Source organism: Pseudorasbora parva, chromosome 25, assembly GCF_024679245.1.
Source record: "Pseudorasbora parva isolate DD20220531a chromosome 25, ASM2467924v1, whole genome shotgun sequence".
Lineage (NCBI taxonomy): Eukaryota > Metazoa > Chordata > Actinopteri > Cypriniformes > Gobionidae > Pseudorasbora > Pseudorasbora parva.
The window spans coordinates 32303528-32325386 of record NC_090196.1 but is presented as its reverse complement, the minus strand read 5'-3'; positions in this window follow the sequence as shown (position 1 = coordinate 32325386).

Here is a 21859-nt window from a genome sequence, read left to right as displayed (position 1 = left end):
TACTTTATAATGATTTGGCAACATGTACTGAAGTGTTCTGTATTCATACCGTTTCTCTGTTGGTGTTTTAAACGCGCGTCAGATGTGTCAGCGCGCTCTGTGCAGCGTTCAGTGAAGCGCGGAGCCTCACGTGTCCTCACGTGGTAATGTAAACAGTGATAGTTTTGTATTTGGCCTCTAGAGGCCGCTCTCGCACTATATAATGCCAGCAGACCCTTCTCAGAACTCTCGTAGGGTACTGTGTAATGACAGCAGCCCTCTCAGCCGCTCCCGCAACGGACGCAAACCGGAAAAACTATCGGTATTGATTTTTGCCGATAACCGTTCCACCGATCAGCTATCGGTGCCGATTAATCGGCAAATCCGATGAATCGGTCGACCTCTAGTCGAGACTGAGACAAAATTTTCTTAAGACCGGTCTCGAGACCTTGAGTACTAGAACACTAACTCCTACTCGTACCACCTGACCACCGCAGGTCAATTTAGCGATTGATATTGTTGTACAGAACATGATGTGTTGTCATCTCGAAGTTACGTAATTACGGCATGGCGTGAGCGCAGCTTAATGATTTACTTATTGATATAACTTTAATTTAGTATTTAAACCCTATTGAAATATATGTCACATGAGTTAATGGAAGTGGCTGTTTATGATAAACCCACATAATCTAGACCAGGGGTTTTCAAACTGGGGTCCGGGGACCCGCAGGGGCATACCTGTCAAGAAGTATCCCGTTTTGGCTGGGAAAGTCCCGTATTTTACCCTTCTTTCCCGCCGTCCTCCCGTATTCGTATTATCCCGTAAATCTCCCATATTTTAACCTGCGTTATTAAAAAATAATAATACCGGAGTAAAAAAAACAAAAACATTTCCAATCTGAGCTCTGAAACTAGCCTGGCGATAACTGCCATCTGCAGTAGCCTGGTGGCTGTTGTCGCGAGGTTAGTGTGTGAGGTCAGATGACGAGTGACAACGCGGGGAAAAAACAAAACAGAGACGGATGATGGACGTAACTAACGATAGACTAACTTTTTAAACGATTTTTCTTTAGGTTTTTACATCCAACATTAAGTAGGCTATAGCCAATTTATCAAGTTTGGAAACCATATTTTGTATTTATAATAATCACACTATGTGTTTTTGTGTTTTAATTTAACAGTTTTAAATGTTTTTTCATATGCTGAAATAGAAATAGATGGATTTTAGTTCAACTTTTCCCACATCATACTTGGGGGTCCTTGGCATCATAAAGTTTGAAAACCCCTGATCTAGACCAGTATCTTACCTGACAATGATATTAAAATGGCCAGACTTTGCAGTTTCTGCAATTTAACTATTTATTCAACTTATTTCTCCGTCGCATATCATTCATCTGGGAATTAAAAGTTTAGCGTGCAAACGGGAGCTCAGATAGGTCGAGAAAACACAAGAGGAGAAGCGATAGTCTAATAATAATTTCTCATGGGGATCTAAGGTGTTTTTAACATTTTTGGGGATAGTCTGTGATTTTATTGCCGTCCGAATCCAGAATTGAAGTGTTTTCCTCCCACCACCCGCAGAAAAATCCACAGCCGCATTACCTACGGTTTTTTGACGAACACCAAGGTCGTGCAGTCATTTAATCGCCGTCTGAATCCACAATCCACATCAGTTTACAAGAACAGTTGAAGAAGAGTGAAGATTACTTTAAAATTCACTGTTTAAATCCCTTCAAGACAGTATGATAATTTTTTTAAAATTTAGCCTACACTTTCATTACTGAGATGCTGGAAGAACAATATTATTTCATATCACCGGTTCAAAGGAGAAAGCACGTATACATTTAAAACTAGATGCTATTATTGCAGCAATTAAATATTACATATGGCAGCAATTACATAATTATGGCAGCAGTACCAGTTTTGGCCACAATCTTACATACACTTCCTTTAATTTCCAGTTTTTTTTAATGACATTCATGCTTTTGAGATAAAATACTAGACCGAAAAACATTTTAAAGGAAGTGTATGGAAGACTGTGGCCAAAATTGGTACTGCAATCCCTTTTAAATGACTGTAGAGCGGTGTCTCCCCCTCCCCCTGACCCGAGGTTGCCAGATTGGCTGCAGGATCAGCAGAACGTTTGTAGATGAGCAGATGCAGTAACTAGAGCACATCTGGCAACCCGGATGCCCAAACACTACTGACTTCATGATTGGTCGATCGGTGGAGGGCGGAGCTTCAGGCCAAAACACAACATGTCAACACCGACATCAGTTGAGGGCTGCAACAACAACTTTATAATGACAATTAGGGTTGTGCCAATGGACGATGATGGCTGTGCGACATCACGCCCCCGCCACGCCCCCGCCACGCCCCCGCCCCGCTGCGAGTCAACACACCAGAGTATGTGAGCGGAGTGGAGCGGCGCCAATTTCCCCTCCACACTCTTTTTAAGCATTCAAGAATCCCTCCGCTCCAGCTCCGCTCCGGGTTCACCATCTCCCTCTCCTCGCCTCGCTCACTGATATCAGAAACACTGCTCCGTCTTTGCTCCGAGGAAATTTGCGGTTAATAACTGCTAAAGTATTTTAGTAAGCTCTGAAATATCACTATAAAGTTTGGTTTATAACCTGCATTAACTGAAAAAAATTATAAAAAATAAACAATAGGAGATTAAGAGCCTAGTTTCAACGTGGTTTATTGGAGCATTTGTGTGCATTTCCCCCCACTATGCCAAACTGGCTTTATCAAAAGTATCATTGATGCTTTTTGCAGTGCAAATTTGTTTGGAAGTTTGGAGAGATGAACGTTTTCATCAGTTATTTTATCTACGGATCAATACAGATTTCTACTCATTCAAAATCATATAATAGTATATAATAACTATATAGGCTACCTACTGGCTACTGATAACTGTATGCAGGTAGCACTACAAGATGTTTTTGAATGCATTAGAGAGAACGATTAGTTTGTGTGTGAATAAGTGCTACCTGTTTAAAATGTGCTTTCACCCGAACATATTCAGTATGAGGTAAAAAAAAAAAAAAAAAGAATCCCTTAAACTTTAACATCCCGCTCTTGCCCATCGCCGTGATCATCTGTATCAAGCTGGTGGTTTACCGTGAGTTCTGAACACTGCACCATGTGCTTATTTAAATCTTTTCGTTTCTACACATATGAGGCTAAATATTCCTCATGTCTGTGAGGTAAGCCTGCTGAGTTTCAGTTTATTTGAGACGCGCTTCAGTTCATGAGCATTGAAAGCAATCGCTTCCGCGACCTCATAGTCTAGGCTACTTATTTGCTTCTTATTAATTAAATACATGCAATTGGCCGAAGAAACCTTTATTAAAATTAAGATACAATTTGTACAAAACGAAAGAGGCTTTTTACAAAACAAAACTTAATATTAAACTAAATAACAAAATTTCTGTAAAATTTCTGACCCACTCGCATCTTTGCACTTATAGCCTATCATAATCAGATGAAATAAAAAAATAATATTAGGCTATAATATTTAAACATAAATTAAAAACATTGTTTAATGGCTACAACAAGTATAGTAAGCTACAGATTTATGTCATGTCTGAGCTGGATTTGAACGAACATCATTTTACCGGCGGGTTCATGAGCGCACGCCTGCGGATTATTGAGCTGATCACACCGGCTCCGCTCCGCTCATTAGTCATTGGGTTTCGTTCTCGACACGTATTCAAAAATGGTCGGGTTTAAATCGGGCTCATAATTACAGTTAATGTGTCGGGCAGGGCCGGCCTCTCGGGTGCATGGGCTCGGGTAGGGTCGGTCTTGATTTTTTTGAACCGATCTAAGCTCTAGTACGAAAAAACTAAAACGAAACGAAAATATTAATATTTCTCCCCCCTGTGAACACACACATTTCTCTTAATGTCCTCCATGAAAGCCCGTCCTAATAAGGCTTTTAACAGCATCACTAAAGGGACGTAAACGGTGTATTCATTGAGTCCGAGAGAGTAAAAAACATCTTGCAGTGCCATTGCTGTGGACACATTAAGCAGATTTAGGGTGTGTTCAAACTTGGCATGTTTGGTTGGATTAAAACGAACGAGCATTGGCATTTTAACACCAAACCTAAAGGAAAAGGGATACGTTCACAACTTCATTGGTCTGCTTTTATTACATATATTTCACCACAGAACTTACCAAACATCCAAATCAATGCTGTGTGCTGAGATGAATGCGCTCGTTGTACGTGCGTAGCTACATATGATGGTATTTTGACCAGCTGAGAACTCATGACAAGCTTATAAAGTGTGTAAAGGAGTCAAAACAGTGACAGGAATCCCTCAAACACAGATCTGCTGCGAGGATACGCCTGTGGGCAACATCGTGACTATGACAAAGTGTGCATTTGCATTTGGTCCTTTTAGGGTTGCATCTTGTAACATCATGTCCTGTTTTTGGTTCCTTTACATGTCTTTGGTCCTTGAGTGTTGCGTTCATATTTAATTTAAACAGCACCAGAGTTGGTCTAAGAGCGAAGCAAGACCCATCTGTTCATTGGTGTCAGTCCACTTGTTTGGTTCGGATGGCAGAGTTCACACTTATTCAAATGAACCGCACTAACAGAGCAATCAGGGTTCGTTTTAATCCAGCCAAACATGAACACACCCTAAAAGGGTTAGTTCACCCAAAAATGAAAAGTATGTCATTAACTCCTCACCCTAATGTCGCTCCACACCCGTAAGACCTCCGTTCATCTTCACACACAGTTTAAGATATTTTATATTTAGTCTGAGAGCGTATGCAAGTGTATGCACACTATACTGTCCATGTCCAGAAAGGGAATAAAAACATCATCAAAGTAGTCCATATGAGACATCAGTGGGTTAATTAGAGTCTCTTGAAGCAGGGAAAATACATTTGGGTCCAAAAATAACAAAAACTACGACTTTATTCAGCATTGTCTTCTCTTCCGGGTTTGTGTTCAATCCTCAAATAAAGATTTGAACGGTTATGAATCAGCGTATCGATTCATGATTCGGATCGCCAATGTCACGTGATATCAGCAGTTTGACACACGATTCGAGATTAAATTTCATTTTTGGGTGAACTAACCCTTTACGTATGAACGCAACACGGAACAAAGACGTAAACTAACCAAAAACGGCACATGATGTCACAAGATGCAACCCTAAAGAGTAGGGATGCACCGAATTTTCGGCCACCGCCGAAGGCGAAAAGCGCATTTTCGGTTTTCGGGCCGAACGACTTTTATCACCAAAACAATGCGGCCGAAATGTTGTGATGACGCAAACAGAAACCGCGACCTACACGTGCTTGAGTGCGTCTCAATCAGATCCCTAGTTTAGTTTTCAGGGCACTGATAAGGGAGTCAGCCCATTGACTAATGTCCTGATCAGTGCCCTGACTACTGAACTAGAGATCTGATTGAGACGCATCCCTTGTCCAAAGCAACATGTCTGCGTTGTGGACGTACAGTCTTGTTCAAAATAATAGCAGTACAATGTGACTAACCAGAATAATCAAGGTTTTTAGTATATTTTTTATTGCTACGTGGCAAACAAGTTACCAGTAGGTTCAGTAGATTGTCAGAAAACAAATGAGACCCAGCATTCATGATATGCTCGCTCTTAAGGCTGTGCAATTGGGCAATTAGTTGAAAGGGGTGTGTTCAAAAAAATAGCAGTGTCTACCTTTGACTGTACAAACTCAAAACTATTTTGTACAAACATTTTTTTTTTCTGGGATTTAGCAATCCTGTGAATCACTAAACTAATATTTAGTTGTATGACCACAGTTTTTTAAAACTGCTTGACATCTGTGTGGCATGGAGTCAACCAACTTGTGGCACCTCTCAGCTGTTATTCCACTCCATGATTCTTTAACAACATTCCACAATTCATTCACATTTCTTGGTTTTGCTTCAGAAACAGCATTTTTGATATCACCCCACAAGTTCTCAATTGGATTAAGGTCTGGAGATTGGGCTGGCCACTCCATAACATTAATTTTGTTGGTTTGGAACCAAGACTTTGCCCGTTTACTAGTGTGTTTTGGGTCATTGTCTTGTTGAAACAACCGTTTCAAGGGCATGTCCTCTTCAGCATAGGGCAACATGACCTCTTCAAGTATTTTAACATATGCAAACTGATCCATGATCCCTGGTATGCGATAAATAGGCCCGACACCATAGTAGGAGAAACATGCCCATATCATGATGCTTGCACCTCCATGCTTCACTGTCTTCACTGTGTACTGTGGCTTGAATTCAGAGTTTGGGGGTCGTCTCGCAAACTGCCTGTGGCCCTTGGACCCAAAAAGAACAATTTTACTCTCATCAGTCCACAAAATGTTCCTCCGTTTCTCTTTAGGCCAGTTGATGTGTTCTTTGGCAAATTGTAACCTCTTCTGCACATGCCTTTTTTTTAACAGAGGGACTTTGCGGGGGATTCTTGAAAATAGATTAGCTTTACACAGACGTCTTCTAACTGTCACAGTACTTACAGGTAACTCCAGACTGTCTTTGATCATCCTGGAGGTGATCATTGGCTGAGCCTTTGCCATTCTGGTTATTCTTCTATCCATTTTGATGGTTGTCTTCCGTTTTCTTCCACGTCTCTCTGGTTTTGCTCTCCATTTTAAGGCATTGGAGATCATTTTAACTGAACAGCCTATCATTTTTTGCACCTCTTTATAGGTTTTCCCCTCTCTAATCAACTTTTTAATCAAAGTACGCTGTTCTTCTGAACAATGTCTTGAACGACCCATTTTCCTCAGCTTTCAAATGCATGTTCAACAAGTGTTGGCTTCATCCTTAAATAGGGGCCACCTGATTCACACCTGCTTCTTCACAAAATTGATGACCTCAGTGATTGAATGCCACACTGCTATTTTTTTGAACACACCCCTTTCAACTAATTCAACTAATTGCCCAATTGCACAGCCTTAAGAGCGTGCATATCATCAATGCTAGGTCTCATTTGTTTTCTGAGAATCTACTGAACCTACTGGTAACTTGTTTGCCACGAAGCAATAAAAAAATATACGAAAAACCTTGATTATTCTGGTTAGTCACATTGTACTGCTATTATTTTGAACAAGACTGTATGTGGTTCATCTCACATCTGATGACGCATCTATAATATGGGTTGTAACTTGAAAATAATGCTTTGTTTATGTTTCTGTTGATGGTTACACGTAACGTTACTGGCTTACAGGCAAAACGGTCTCTCTTTGTAAACTTTGTTCAATGCATGCGAGGGCTCCCGCCGTATGTCCGAATATGAGAAGTCATGTTTTCCGTCATCACCCGGATGTATAGCCAGAAGACTCGAATGAGCTCGCGCGCTTTGAGAAGATCCATCACTGTGCACTTATGCAAAAGCGCGCACTCGTCTCACAATGCGCAAATATTGAGCTCTCTTTCAAGTCTTGCGCTTAAACGGACAAACTCACATAGAAAGTGTCAACATGTCCATCTTGATGAGTATTCAAGCAGACAGTCTGTATATGCCTTAAGAGAACTTTATACAGTCGAGAAAGACGACGCATATCCGTTGATTAGGTCTTAAAGGGGCAGTAGCCTTCTCTGTTTAATGTCAAACAAAAGATAAGGACATCACTCACTGCTCTTGATTGAATAGCTTTTTCAAGTTTAATAAGGATTAATCTTTAATTTAAACAGTTAAATATGCAGTTATTTTACATTTGATTACTTTATTAAATGTCTGTCCTTTTCTGCAGGCTAGTAGGGTTGTATATTATTTAATGTAGGCTACACATGAGTGCGGTTAAGTTTAACATTTTAGTTTGAATTTTATTTAATACTGTGCATTGTTGCAATGTGCTAAATAAATGTATGCATAATTTGTAAATGATTTATTATTTGAAACTTTATTATTAATTTATGCAATTGCAATGCCTTGATTTTTAGTAAATTTACACAGTCATAGCAATAAATGCAATGGTTACTATTGGTAACATTTACTAATAATTGGCATAATTTATTTTGGTGTTTCGGCCTTGGTTTCCTCTTTTTCTGTTTTCGGTTTCGGCCAAGATTTTTTTCCGGTGCATCCTTATTAAAAAGGTCCAAATGCAAAAGCACCCTTTTGTGTCTGTTTTTTTCTCGTCATAGTCATGATTTCGCCCATCACAGTTCAGTACAGGCGTCAGAACCGCGTCTCCTCAAAGCAGATCTTTGTCTGTGTGTGTGTGACGGAGGGATTCCTGCTGCTGTATTGACTCCTTCACACACTTGATAAGCTCTTCACGAGTTCTCAGCTGGTCAAAATACCATCTTATGTAGCTACGCACATACAACGAGCGCATTTAGCCCAGGGCACAGCATGGATTTGGATGCATGGAGCTGGCTGCAAAACGTCTTAAAATGTGTCTCATTGCATAATATTAGGTTTAAAATTTGTATTGCTTACAGCTGAAAGGAATCAGGCATGCATTATTACTCACTTTATCCACATTGGGAATTTTTTTGTTTGTTTACTTTAAATTTTCACTCAGAAATATAAACGCTAGTAAACTTAATTACAAATAAATCACAAGTGCATGACATTTTCAAGGCAATTTTCTTGCATTTAACAAATGAGCTAATCCTTTGTGCATAGGTGCTCTGCATACATGAGCTAATTCCTTCATCTGAGCAACGAAGAGATAACAAATGTGCTGTTGCATTGCATACAAATCTTTATTTTATTTAAAACTTAAACAATCATCATTTTATTTCCATTGCAGTCACCAATAAATCATGTGATATGGAAGTTGTTCTGAAATGGGTGACTTTGGATAAAAGACCACAGATAAAGAATTATTATTATTACTTATTTAGTGCTTAATTGTTGCCAGAGGACTGCATATAAATCAGCCCCTTCACAGCATCCATCAGCCCTGACCGTGGATTAGAGTCATAAACGTATTTTTTCAGCATTGGCAAGGATCTATAGCACCATTGTTACCTCTCACCAGCTTTACTAGTTGAAATCATTCCTGGTTTGGTTAGTTTTAGCGGTGTTAAAAAACATGTTAATACTTAACAGTAAGTCTCATTTGTTAAGATTCATCAATGCATTAGTTAACTATTTTTACAGCCTTTGTTTGTGTTAGTGCATTAACTGATGTTAACAGATCTAACTTTTGATTTAAAAAATCTAGAGGTTTAATAAATGAAGTATTGTTCAGTTAGTTCGGGTTAACAAATGAATCGTAGTGTTACCAAAAACATTTTATTATTGCTTTCAGAAGTAACGTAAAATACTGGTAAATAAAACAATGTTTACAAACCTTATAAACACTATTGACATGTATTTTTGTGCATATTTTGTGTGCTTGATGTGAATTATATTGGGATGTTTCAGATGATAAAGAACACTTATATTGTGGAAAATACGGTAACTGTGAAAGCACGGATGTTACTAACATGTGTTTATGAACAAGTCATTCAATCAATCAATCAATCAACTTTATTTATACAGCGCTTTTACAATCACGATTGTGTCAAAGCAGCTTCACAGTGTCAAACAGGATAATATTGCGACAAAATTTGATTTGGCTGTACAGTCGTACTGGAGAAAACAGTGATGTTATCAGCTTATTTTGATTTATCATATAGCGACAATGTTGGCAGATCAGTATTATAGTTTATAGAATTAAATAAGACCTAATTCATACATTTTATTTGTATAATAAGTTGAATAACTTAGATCATAATTTTAAAAATAAGTCATGTAAAATGGTGTAAAAAGCTCAAATGTGTTAAGGTGATAATCAAACATGCTTTTCTAAAAAACAATGTGCATTTGGCAAAGTATTAGGCTAAACACTCCTCCGTGTTTTAAATCCTAGTATTTTATCCTATATTTAGAGTCAAATTAAGTGCAAACCAAGTGCAAAAAAAACCCAAAAAACAATGCATGCACATAGATACCGGTTTTACCGGTTTGTGGAAGATTCAAAGTGCCTTTAATATGATGAACTTTCTTTCAACTCTAATTTGGTTTGAGAAGTGCAAATCTTGGATTGTAAAGACGCATCCGCAGACACTTAAATGTTGGAGCAGTCAATGAAATAGAAATAGTTATTTGCAGATTTTCTCATACGTATAAGCGTGCTAGTTTTTTCATCTGTTGCTTTAGTTTAAACAGTCAAGCTCTTAAAAGTAGAATGGATTGTGAATGGCTGTCGGTTGTTTTTATCCTTCCTTGGCTGGAAAATAGTTCTGAAAGTGATTTCAATGCTATCAAATCGTTAGGCAGTCATCGTTATAGTTGTGCTATGGACTAGGGTTTGAACGACTTCCATTTTTTTAAGGTCGACATTTATGTGATGAAAGTCGAGTCGAAGTCGACTAGTCACTGATGACGTCATTAATTAACAAATAAACCTGAACCTTGAGCTGAGACGCGAACTCGGGTCTTCTTGAGCACAGGACAGCTATGGCATATGACACAGCGATGCTCATAAGGTTATTGCTCCAACATAACAGCTTCTGTATCAGTTCTTTTGTCTTATGGTCGTTATATTTCTCACAGATTTCTGCTCGTTCTGAATAAGATACAGATAAAGTAGCACAATAAAGATTACATGTTTATGAATGCATTAGTAAGTGATTCCGTGTGAACAGGGCCGTACCCAGGATTTTCTAAATACCGAGGTCCAAATTTTGGAGGGTTTTAAAAAAAAAACATTTCCCTCCTTTACATATGCATTTTAAGACATAAGAAAATCAAAGAATCAGCTAACTGTAGCTTTAAAACCATCTCAGTGTGCAGGATAAATTATTTTAAGAAGACAACAGATTTTTATAAATGAGAGTTAAATGTTGCAAAAAAATTAGACTCCAAATTAGAAAATCTGTTTTGTTGTTAAATTGAGCCAAAGACGACACATGTGTGACTCCGTTATTTGAAAACCTAGCTAAAGTAAATTTTTGTGATTTACATTATGTAAATAACATTATTTGATCATATAACCTTGATATATTTAATGTTGAATGAGTAAGATCATGTCAAAGATAGAAATCAATGTGAAAATATAACCAATGAGTGAAATCTAAATGTGATGCTCCTAATCTCAATATTAGATGATGAGACTTTAGCCTGGATTTCACAGACAAGAATCACATTATGTGTAGAAATTAGGAATATTGTAGGCTAATGCTTTTTCTATTCTGAGCACAGTGGGCTACCTGCTCTTTCTGTCTCTGACATCGCCATCATCTTCTCTCTTTCTTTTTTCCCCAGTCTCCTTCTCTTGCCCTGTATCTTTTCTCTTTTCAAAGCTGAGCTTTGTTTGAAGCACTCTTTTCATTTTCGTCTATATCGGTAAAAACAAAGTTGTAAATGTAAATTTACTGAAGGCTTCCAAGAAAACCAGGTCAAGAAAACGTTATTAGTTTGCATCCCTGATTATTAAAGGGTTACTTCAGCGATTAGCAAATGGCTTTGTATCAGTAGAAACCCTGGAGAATATTCAAATGATTGTGCTTTCCCCCCTCATATCTCCCTGAGACAAGAGATTTATGCATTTTATTTCTGGAAAAAATCCTCCTATGATGCAAAATGACGATATTTGCATCATAGGAGGAATGTTTGCCCAAAGGCTAAAGACTACAGCCAGCAGAGGGAGCCATTTCCGCATGTTTTGAATCTGCGCATGGGGGATGGGAGATTACACTCAGCTGTCAGGGAGAGCTCAGCTTGCAGACAGGATCATTTAAACGGAGCTATGGTGAGCAATGTAAGTCTTTTAACTTCTCAAATTCATTTCTATGAAAGTTAAGCTTGCAAAGGCATGAACTGAAACGCGTGCCAGACTGAACTCGCGTTGTGAATGTATGCCGCGAATGTAGTCGCGATTCCCTCAGCTCTCATCACTCGTGCAGTTAGTGCTCAGTGCTGTGACACTCGCGCGGTGACTCACTCATTATATTGAACAGACACGTTCAGTTTTTAATTGTAGTGTCTTCTCTAACTCTGTCACAGTAATGAAGTTGGTGGTGTTGGGAATGGCCTCACAGGGCAGCGAAGCATTCTGGGAATTGTAGTCTTTCATCCCCATGGGACAAAAATACATTTTCTGTCTTTTCTCAGTCTAGAAGGCACCAAATTCAAAAATAATTTCACATTTCTACTGCATTGATGACCCAGTTTAAATACAGATTCATCTTCCCAGCGCTGAAGTACCCCTTTAAGCGCTCTCGCGGTGTTGTGATGTCAAACATCAGTCGTTGTTCGAAGCGCCGGTTGGTGGTTGTGGCATTTGTCCCGCCTCTCCTCCACTGTGATTGGACATTGATGTTCACCCAAAGTTGAACTGTGGACGCTCAACGCGTAAAAATGGACAAAACCTGCCAGCTGTTGGCGCTATTGAAAAGTGCGGCGCATCCATTGGAAACAATTGAAAACATACGCCGGGCGAGGCGAGAACACCTGTTTGTACACGCTGCCTTAATAGGCTATTAATTTGCAACTTCTATTATGTACAACTCGGAGAATTACCGAGGTCCGGACCTCGGGGACCTCAATGGTGGGTACGGCCCTGCGTGTGAATTAATTCTACCTGGCAGCGTCTCTCTAATACTGGTGAAGCTGTGTTTTAGTTAACAAGAAATATATGCTAGAACTTTCCGTTTCTAAGCTATTTTATTGATAGATCACAGAACAGTGTTGACAATACATTTCTGCGCTACTGAATGGTTTTGTGTGAGGCGCACGCGATCTCCGCGTGATGTGCGATCGGCTATGTGTGTGCGTTGCCATACAGGACGCATTAGTTTAGCGCGATCATTAACTTACCTGCACAATAAGCCTGCATTCTCCCGATCAATTTTGAGCATCCAGATGTTATAATCAAGCATGTCTTGTGGAGAGCTCTCGGAGTAGGCATTTATTTGTCATTTTTAACTGTTCTAAACAGAGCCTGTGTGTCAGGAATTGTTTATCCTGTTGCGCCATCTATAGGCCAGCGACTAGTCGACGTCAAGCTTAAAGCGTCATGACAGAGCATTAAGGTCGACCAGTCGATTAGTCAGTGCAACCCCTACTATGGACTAGTTGTGTGTGAATTTTTTTTTTATAACTACATCTTTATCGTTATCACCAGGGCTAGACTTGAAATTTTGCTCATCTGCCACTGTGGCTAGCGGTTCAAACCTAGAAGCCACACATTTTTGACATTGATACCATGGGGGAAAACTGCCATATTGATATTTTTTATATGATCTCATTTGTCGTCAGCAGGTTATTAGTTATTAGGTTGCTGTCACTTTAAGACCTGACACACAGATTTTCTTTCTTAACTGTTTACATTCACTTAAAACAGAAATGACTGTGTTTATGTGAAAAGAAAATGGCCTGAACTTAGCACTGAAAGGCGGTTTTATGTGCCGCACTTTGAGTATGAGCTCAAAACCTGCGGGAATGAGTCAAATTATGTGCAATCCCACGCAGAAATTCAAGTCCTGTAACAGCAACAATATTCATTCAGGCACATGAAGCGAGTGAGTGAGAGGAGCAGGGGTTTGTGTCACTCGCTGTCAGAGAGAAGAAAGAGAAAGAGACGTTGGAGTTGTGTCTGTTCTGTTGAAGTGTTTCCGATATTTAAGTATCAATATGTTTCGAAAAATCTATATTTTTGACAACACTACATTGCACTTGGTTTATTATTTCTGATGCGTTTTTTATTATTTATAAAATGTAACCTGCTTTGGCAGGTTATGATAACCAGGACTTGACATGAACCTTTGCCAAACACGTGTATTTGGCAAAGGTTAATGTCAAGCCCTGGTTATCATCCTGGGTGTGAACTGGCCTTTAATCTTAGAGAAAAATGTGTAAAACGACTAGTAAGCGATGCTAGTCTTACACAACAGGCCCAGGATTGTCTTGCTACCAGTAACTGCTGCTCCTCTGCTTGGGTTTTGGCATGAAACACCATCCATATTGCTGTGTAGAAATGAATTATGAACTATATTGCATAACTGTACCCAATGCACACGGATTTCCATGCCACCTCCCGTAGGAGCACAGCACACAAATCTCTCCGAGCTCCTCTCCCACCAACCTGTGTCTGCTTGCTCTTCCACCGAGCAGATGGCCACACGGCATGGCATGCGATCTCTCGCGGTTTGATGCGTTCGGATAAGTAAGAGAAAACTTCCCAAGTTGACCGTAAGGAGAAATGGGTTGCTTTCTGATGGGCTCTTTAGATGGCTCCAGAAAATGAACGCAGAATAGCTCATCATTCCCATTGTTGGATCAATGCAACCATGTTTTCTGTGGAACAAACTAGGTATTCCCTGCTGGAAAGTTGTGTTTTGGAATATATATTAGCTAGTTAATCCAGAAGTACACCAACTACCTTTTTGTATATTATGAATATCATTTACTCTTTGACAGTGTTGGGTTAACGCAAGTTATGTAATCAGATTACTTTTTTAAGTAAAGAATAAAGTAATGCTTTTAATTACTTTTAATTTTACAACTAAATGTCCAAGTGTTTTTGTTTGTTTGGTGTTTTTTAAATATTTTTAGACTGTTTTATTTTGATTTTTAAGGTTTCAAATTAGTGTTTCTGATGTAAACTCATTTTTATTATTGCATTATTATATTTATGTATTATCCTCTTGTACAGCACAATGGTTAACTATTGTTGTATTTTTTGTGCTATATAAATACAATTTTGATTGATTGATAAGTTACTTTTAAAAAATAAGTAACGCAAGTTACTTTGTTTTCTCATGTATTGATAATACAGGCCCTGAAAAGGTGAGCCAAAGCGTTTTGATCGCCCCCTGGTGGCTGGCTGCAGTATAGCTCATAAACCCTGTCCTCTCTATCTAATCGAATGAGACATGAGCCAAACTAAAAAAAATCAAATTACACTTCAAATCATTTTTTTCCAAAGATGGTTTCTGCTATTTTAGGCCGTTCATAGGCCCTATTTAACGATCTAAGCGCATGGCGTCTCCAAATCCACTTTTGCTAGTTTAAAGGGCTACTTCAGCGATTAGCATATTCGCCTTATTCACCTGGCGGCCATTTTGAAAACTCTAACGCCGTTGTGGGGTACACAAACCCGGAAGCTGGACTTCGATACGGTACTAATCAGTAGCAGCATTCTGTGTCACTGCACTTCGTCACACAGGAAAAAATCCAACAGAGGACAAACCTTTCACCGTTTTCCGGAGGATAAGGGATTACATGGAGAGTGGATTAAAAAAAATATCAGAAGGGATCCTGGTCATAATTTCTGCATTTTACTACAGACGAAGTTCAAAAGACTCAAGCAATAGCAAGACTGGGACATGTCAAGTCAGCTTTATTCAGCGCTTTTACAATACCGATTGATCCAAAGCAGCTTCACGGTGTAAACAGGACAATATTGCAACAAAATTTGATTCGGTTGCAGTCATTCTGGAGAAAACGGTGATGTTATCAGCTAATTTTAATTTATCATATAGTGTCAACGTGGGCAGATCAGTATTATAGTTGATGCAGTTAATTTACATATGGGAGATATGTGCTACTGGATCTTCATATATATAAAATGTCCATTTATCTAAAGAATAAAGTACAATTTTATTACACATGGATGATGTCTCATAACTTTACAACTGGTCAGAACATCAGAAAGAAATAAGTCATTCAAAAACATTGATAGGCTCACTGGTCTAGGTTTGTAAAGGTAACTATGTACATTTATTGGTATGGAGTAGGGCTGGGACAACGCGTCGATGTCATCGACGCAAAAAATACGTTGACGCAAAATATGCGCGTCGATTCGTCAGACTCAAAATAAAGATGGTGGCGCCGGAGAGTAGTAGCAACCATAGATATACATAATAAAGTATATTATGTAATTAAGTATATTATTTATTATGTATATCTATGGTAGCAACACTCCTCAGACTTTCAGAAGTGCAAGGCTTGCGGGCCGCACGGAGCAAGCGTGCGTTTTGTTGTCACTGCTACATAAACAAATTTCTGCACACAGGAAGACAGATGTTTAAATTAAGTTACGGTACCGACATCCAGTTATGGTGTCCCGCCTTTGTTTTACTATTAAAGTCTGCCGCGTTTAAGTTACGGTGTAGCCTGTGTACTGTCATACATGTTTTCATTATGCAGAATATTCACCCAGCGCTGTCAGGCAGTCTGGGGCTGCCCATGACTGTGTGTACTCGAATGCCGTGACAGCGTGCGCTCACGCATACAATCAGTACAGTTCGCAATTATATCCATATATCCTACCTTTTCTTGTAAACCCGATAAAATCCATGGCAATGAACGTCATCGGGGATGTTTAATCCACAAGCATTCTGAGAATTATTCCTGCTTGTCGTTCACATCAATCTAAAAGTAGTCCTTTTAGGCTATAGGCGAGTTTCATTCAAAGATGTAAAAGTAATTAAGCTATGTAGCCTATTGTATCATTTTTTTTACTAGATAAAAACATTAAAAACATATTGCAATAAATAATTACTCTGTTTAGCCTATGAGTGGGCAATCCGATCCAGTCAGCGCTGTCATTAGAGCGTGATAGCCAAACTTAACCCTTGATTGACCAGCGGCACTATTTGCTATTTATCTTATTCCAATCCCATGCATTTTTACATGATTTGTTATTTGTTCTATTTTTTATATCTTTGCATTATATATGCAAATGTTTACTCATTAGAAATAATCTTATCTTGTTCATATAATTCAGTGTCACCTATCAACCTGTAAGTTTTGCTGCACAGCAATGAAGATACTCTTTACAAGACGTATTGTGTCCTTAATAATGGCATCAGAATGCAACCAAAGCACATGATGGTAATAAGAAGATGGCTATAATTAATTGTAAATCATCCAAAATAAATGCCATGATCATTACATTTTATACAGGTGTTACTATATTGATTTTGTAAAAGGTGATCAGCAACCAAATATTGATAATATGGAAGTTACTGCCTTTTGCCTTGGCATGACTCCACATTTTTTGCAGACAATACAAAGGCAGAGTGCAGTAACTTCAAAATAGGGTGTGTGCGTGTGTGTGTGTGTGTGTGTGTGTGTGTGTGTGTATTTTGTTATGATTTTATTGAATGCATTGTTCTTGTATAGTCTTTTACTTTGGAATTTTAAGAGCAATAAACATATATTGCAATGTTTAGGAATTAGTTTTTTTCATTCAGATAATGAAATCAACATGTATAAATTGCTATTAGGCAATTAATGGGGAGATAATCGATAATCGAATCGAATCGTAACCGAATTGGACAGGGAAAATTAATCGTTAGATTAATCGATGCATCGAAAAAATAATCGCTAGATTAATCGTTTAAAAAATAATCGTTTATCCCAGCCCTAGTATGGAGGAATACAAATGGCCTGCTTGTATATTGCAAGTATGAAAAAACGTACCAGAAAAGGGCAGAACATTAGAAATTACATTAGGAGCAAAATTAAAAAACATTAACAACACAAAACTATATACATAAACATAATATCAGTGATGCATTGCATGATTTTGTTACACACAGCAGGCAGAAAGTGAGTGACACAGAATGCTGCTACTGATTAGTACCGTATCGGAGTCCAGCTTCCGGGTTTGTGTACCCCTCAACGGCGGCCGCCAGTTGAATAAGGCGAATGTATCAGTAGAAACCCTGGAGTATATTCTAATGATTGTGCTTCCCCCCCTCATATTCACCTGAGACAAGAGATTTATGCATTTTATTTCTGGAAAAATTCCTCCCATGACACAAATATCGTCAATTTGCGCCATCGGAGGAATTGTTGGCCAGAGGCTAAAGACTACAGCCAGCAGAGGGAGCCATTTCCGCATGTTTTCAACTTGCGCGTGGGGAATGGAGATCACACTCACAGCACTCCGCTCGCAGCTGCAGCCTCAGGCATTCATGTTTAAACGGTGCGGCCGGCTGAGCAAAGTAAGTCTTTCAACTTCTCAAACTAATTCCTATGAAAGTTAAGCTTTCAAAGGCATGAACTGAAAACGCAGCAGACTGAACATGCGCTGTGAATCTATGCCGCGAGTGCTGTCGCGTTTACCTCAGCTCTCATCACGAGCTCATCCATGACTGTCAATATATCTGACTTCTGCAGCGTTTTGTGAGACTCCCATAGTCGCTAAATCCCGTATTGAACACACACGTTCAGTTTTTAATCGTAGTGTCTGTTCTCTAACTGAACTGATTTTATGAAGATGAACGCGGTGGTAGTGGGAAAGTGATCAGTGATTCAGAGATCTAGTAACAGTGGCTTTGGGAGTGGCCTCACAGGGCAGCGAAGCATTCTGGGAATTGTTGTCTTTCATCCCCATGAGACAAAAATACATTTTCTGTCTTTTCTCAGTCTAGAAAGCACCAAAATAAAAAGTTATTTCACATTTCTACTACATTAATGACCCAGTTTAAATACAGATTCATCTCCCCAGCGCTGAAGTACCCCTTTAACAAAGGAAAAAAAACGGTCAGCGCGGCCAGTGCATGGTCTAAAAGGGTTGTCCCTGATCTCTTAATGAGTCATGGGTGTGTTTTGGGCGTAACGTGCAATAAACCAATCAGAGCCTCATCTCCCATTCCCTTTAAAAGCCAGTTGCACTCGCACCATGGTGGACTCACTATTTACATGGAAAGACTGAACGCTTTTCTAGAGAAAATCCTTTTATTTATAATATTTATAAATGTGTGTGCTGCTGCGTCCCTATGTGTGTAATAAGCAGAGTGTACGTGCATTGTGCACCCGCCTGTAGGAACATATTATTAACACACACTTTAAATAACACAAATACTGCGCTATTGACTTTGGTCCAGGTTTTTGTTGGTCAATGGTGCAGTCGTTTTCAGTTCCTCAAAATAGCAACACACCAGCAATGAGCCTGAACACACCTGGTTTTCAGACCAGCACACCCAAGGGCGAACATTCGATATTTTAACAGCGTGGAGCTGGAAGTGAAAATGATCAGTTTCGGGCTGAAACTAGCAAAAAAAAAACACTTGTACATGGTGTATGATCAGGCCCCAAGTGATCGTTTTCCTAGTAAGTTTGGTTTTAGTTAGTTATCTGATGCTATAAAATGGGGTGTAATATCACGATTGATAACTTTGGATAAACATCATATTTGTTCATTTTTTTTATTTATTGCTGAAGATGCTGCGTCTCAATTTGTCTACTTATATAACGTCCTACAAGTATGTACTCTTTTTGTGAAGAAAAAGTATATACTTTTGAGTGTGTAGTAGAACAGTACGCAAGCTTTGGGACATCTTTAACGGACTCTGTCGCTTAGTTACAAAATTAAAAGTTGATGTAATCCACTATTGTTTTAAATAGAATTGTTCAGTATTTGACACACTATACAGTATTTAGTGGAATTACATTAGAAGTAACTGTAACTAAATTACAGAAAAATTATGAGTAATCCCGTACTTTTTCAAGGGGAAAGTCATTAAATTACAATATTTAATTACTTAGTAATGCATTACACCCGTAAATAAATAGTAAAAAACAACCGCATAGGCTGTGGATTAGCTGGATAAGCCACAGTTCCTAATGCACAGCTCAAGGTTAGGGACGTCGACTATCACGAAAGAGTTGAGGTATGTTCACGGTGCTCTAATAATAGCATAGCAACAGAGGCGTTTCTATCGAGGCGGTACGAGGTGACAGAGGCTCGTTTTGATCAAGCAAAGGCTCTCTGAATCAAAACATGGCCGATCGATAAAGCAGATATTGCTTACTGTTTACATGCCAAACCACAAGAAATCTGATCATGGATGGATGTAGGAATGATGGGAAAATCAGTGCTTGATATTTCTTGCAGCAGGCTCACTCATATGAGAAAACTAAATCAAGTTGTCATAAAAACATAACTAGGCCAATAAAACCCTAGAATTTAATTCATGGTTTAAGTATTCAGTCACCACATTTGTTGAGGAAGTGAATTATTAGTTAATTATTTGGTAAAAATGTAGTTTTTGCACATTTGCTGGATTATACATTTTCAATGTTTTTTTGTTACTATTTTATTTGAAGAAAAAAAAAATTGGAATAGTTTTTTTTTGTTTAGTTTTTTTATCCCATAATTGTTTATGAAATACCACAAATTGTTGTAAAAATGTGTGGATGGACAGAAGGCTACTTTTATTGTTCTTTGATATGTTATGATGAATAAATAAATAATAAGATGTAAAATTACATTAAACACTACATCAGGGTATATACAACAATCCTTAAGTTAAATTTACTACTTTTTAATACCTTTTTTACCACCTTCAGAATATTTTTTAAAACCATCACGACACTGAATTGCAAGCGACCTTTCTATTATTTACATAGATTTTGACATATATAACATACAAAAAAATAATAGATTTAGAATCGACACCAGGAGGAAATCTGTTATATAAGTTATCATTCAGACACAGTAAAATACATCTCAACATTCACTAAGGTTGGTTAAGGAGAAGCATTACTGCATACACATTTAATTTCAATTAATAATTGGTAATTCAGCAATTAAATCATTTAGTGTTTTTTTTCCAACAACACAACCTGAGCCAAATATTACATTTCTATAACTGTGATAAGTTGTTGAATTTAACAAAATACTAAAAACTAGTGCTGTCAATCGATTAAAAACTTTAACTAGATTAATCACACATTTTTTCTGTGATTAATCGCAATAAAAAAGAAATGTTTTTGTACATTTTTTATATATTTTTTAATATAATAATTTCAGTTAATCAAATTAATGTAGAAACAACATAAAGACAGTATATTTTAAATACTTGTTTAAATGGCATCTTTTTATGAATGAAGGCCAGTAGCCTATTACTGATATTAATACAGCTACTGATTTATTTATTTATTTTAAATTTACATTTATTATTAGGCTTCAAAAATATAGCAGTTTTTAATTTAAATAAACTTAAAACAATTCTAACATAAACCCACAATAAATGTCATGTTTACTCCTGCCCTTCCTGTCTTAACAGTTAGGAAATATACCGAAATTTTATAAAGTTATATGCAGTCTGTACTGCATAAACTAGAAATTAAATAGTTAATCCTTATTAAAGCTACAAAAGTTATTTAGTCAAGAGCAGCGAGTCATTTTCTCTGTTCCCTGACAGGAAGCTTTATTGGCTGCTGTCCCTTTAAGAGCAGACAGACACGCGGATCTCACTGTTTAAATACTGTCTATGGATAGCGCTTCATTCTCTCACAACTCTTTTTGTTCATTTTAGACTTTATATAAATCATTTAAGATTGCTCTTATGAGGATAGTCGTTTAAGATATGCCTTGAAACGAGTCTAAAATAAAACGTAAGCCAGCCACTTCTGTTGAGCGCGCAGTGCTCTGAGATGATGCCGAACGATCACTGATCGTCTTCGACGGAGACGAAAGATCTTTGATTATGTGTGCAGCCGCAGATATGCTAAAGCCCATATCTAAACGAACTAACGCGAACGCAGATAGAATTTCAATCAGAATAGGACACCTGATAGTGTGAAAAAATAATACCTAATTTGTAAAAAAAAAAATACCTCTGAGATGACATTTAACACTTTTAATGGCCTTAAATTTGACAATTTGGATTTATCACTTTTTAATACTTTTTAAAACCCCGCGGACATATTTGTAACATTTTATTTAGGGAAAAAAAACTTATTTTATTTATTATTTATTTTGATAATTTTATCATTTCCATCAAGCATTTCTTTTGTCCACCGTTGAATAAAAATGAGTGACAGACCCCAGGCTATTGTTAGTCTTGTTATTATACTATTTTTATCAAATATTTGACTGTGGTCCAAAATAAAATAATGCCGGTTTTTTTTACATGTAAATA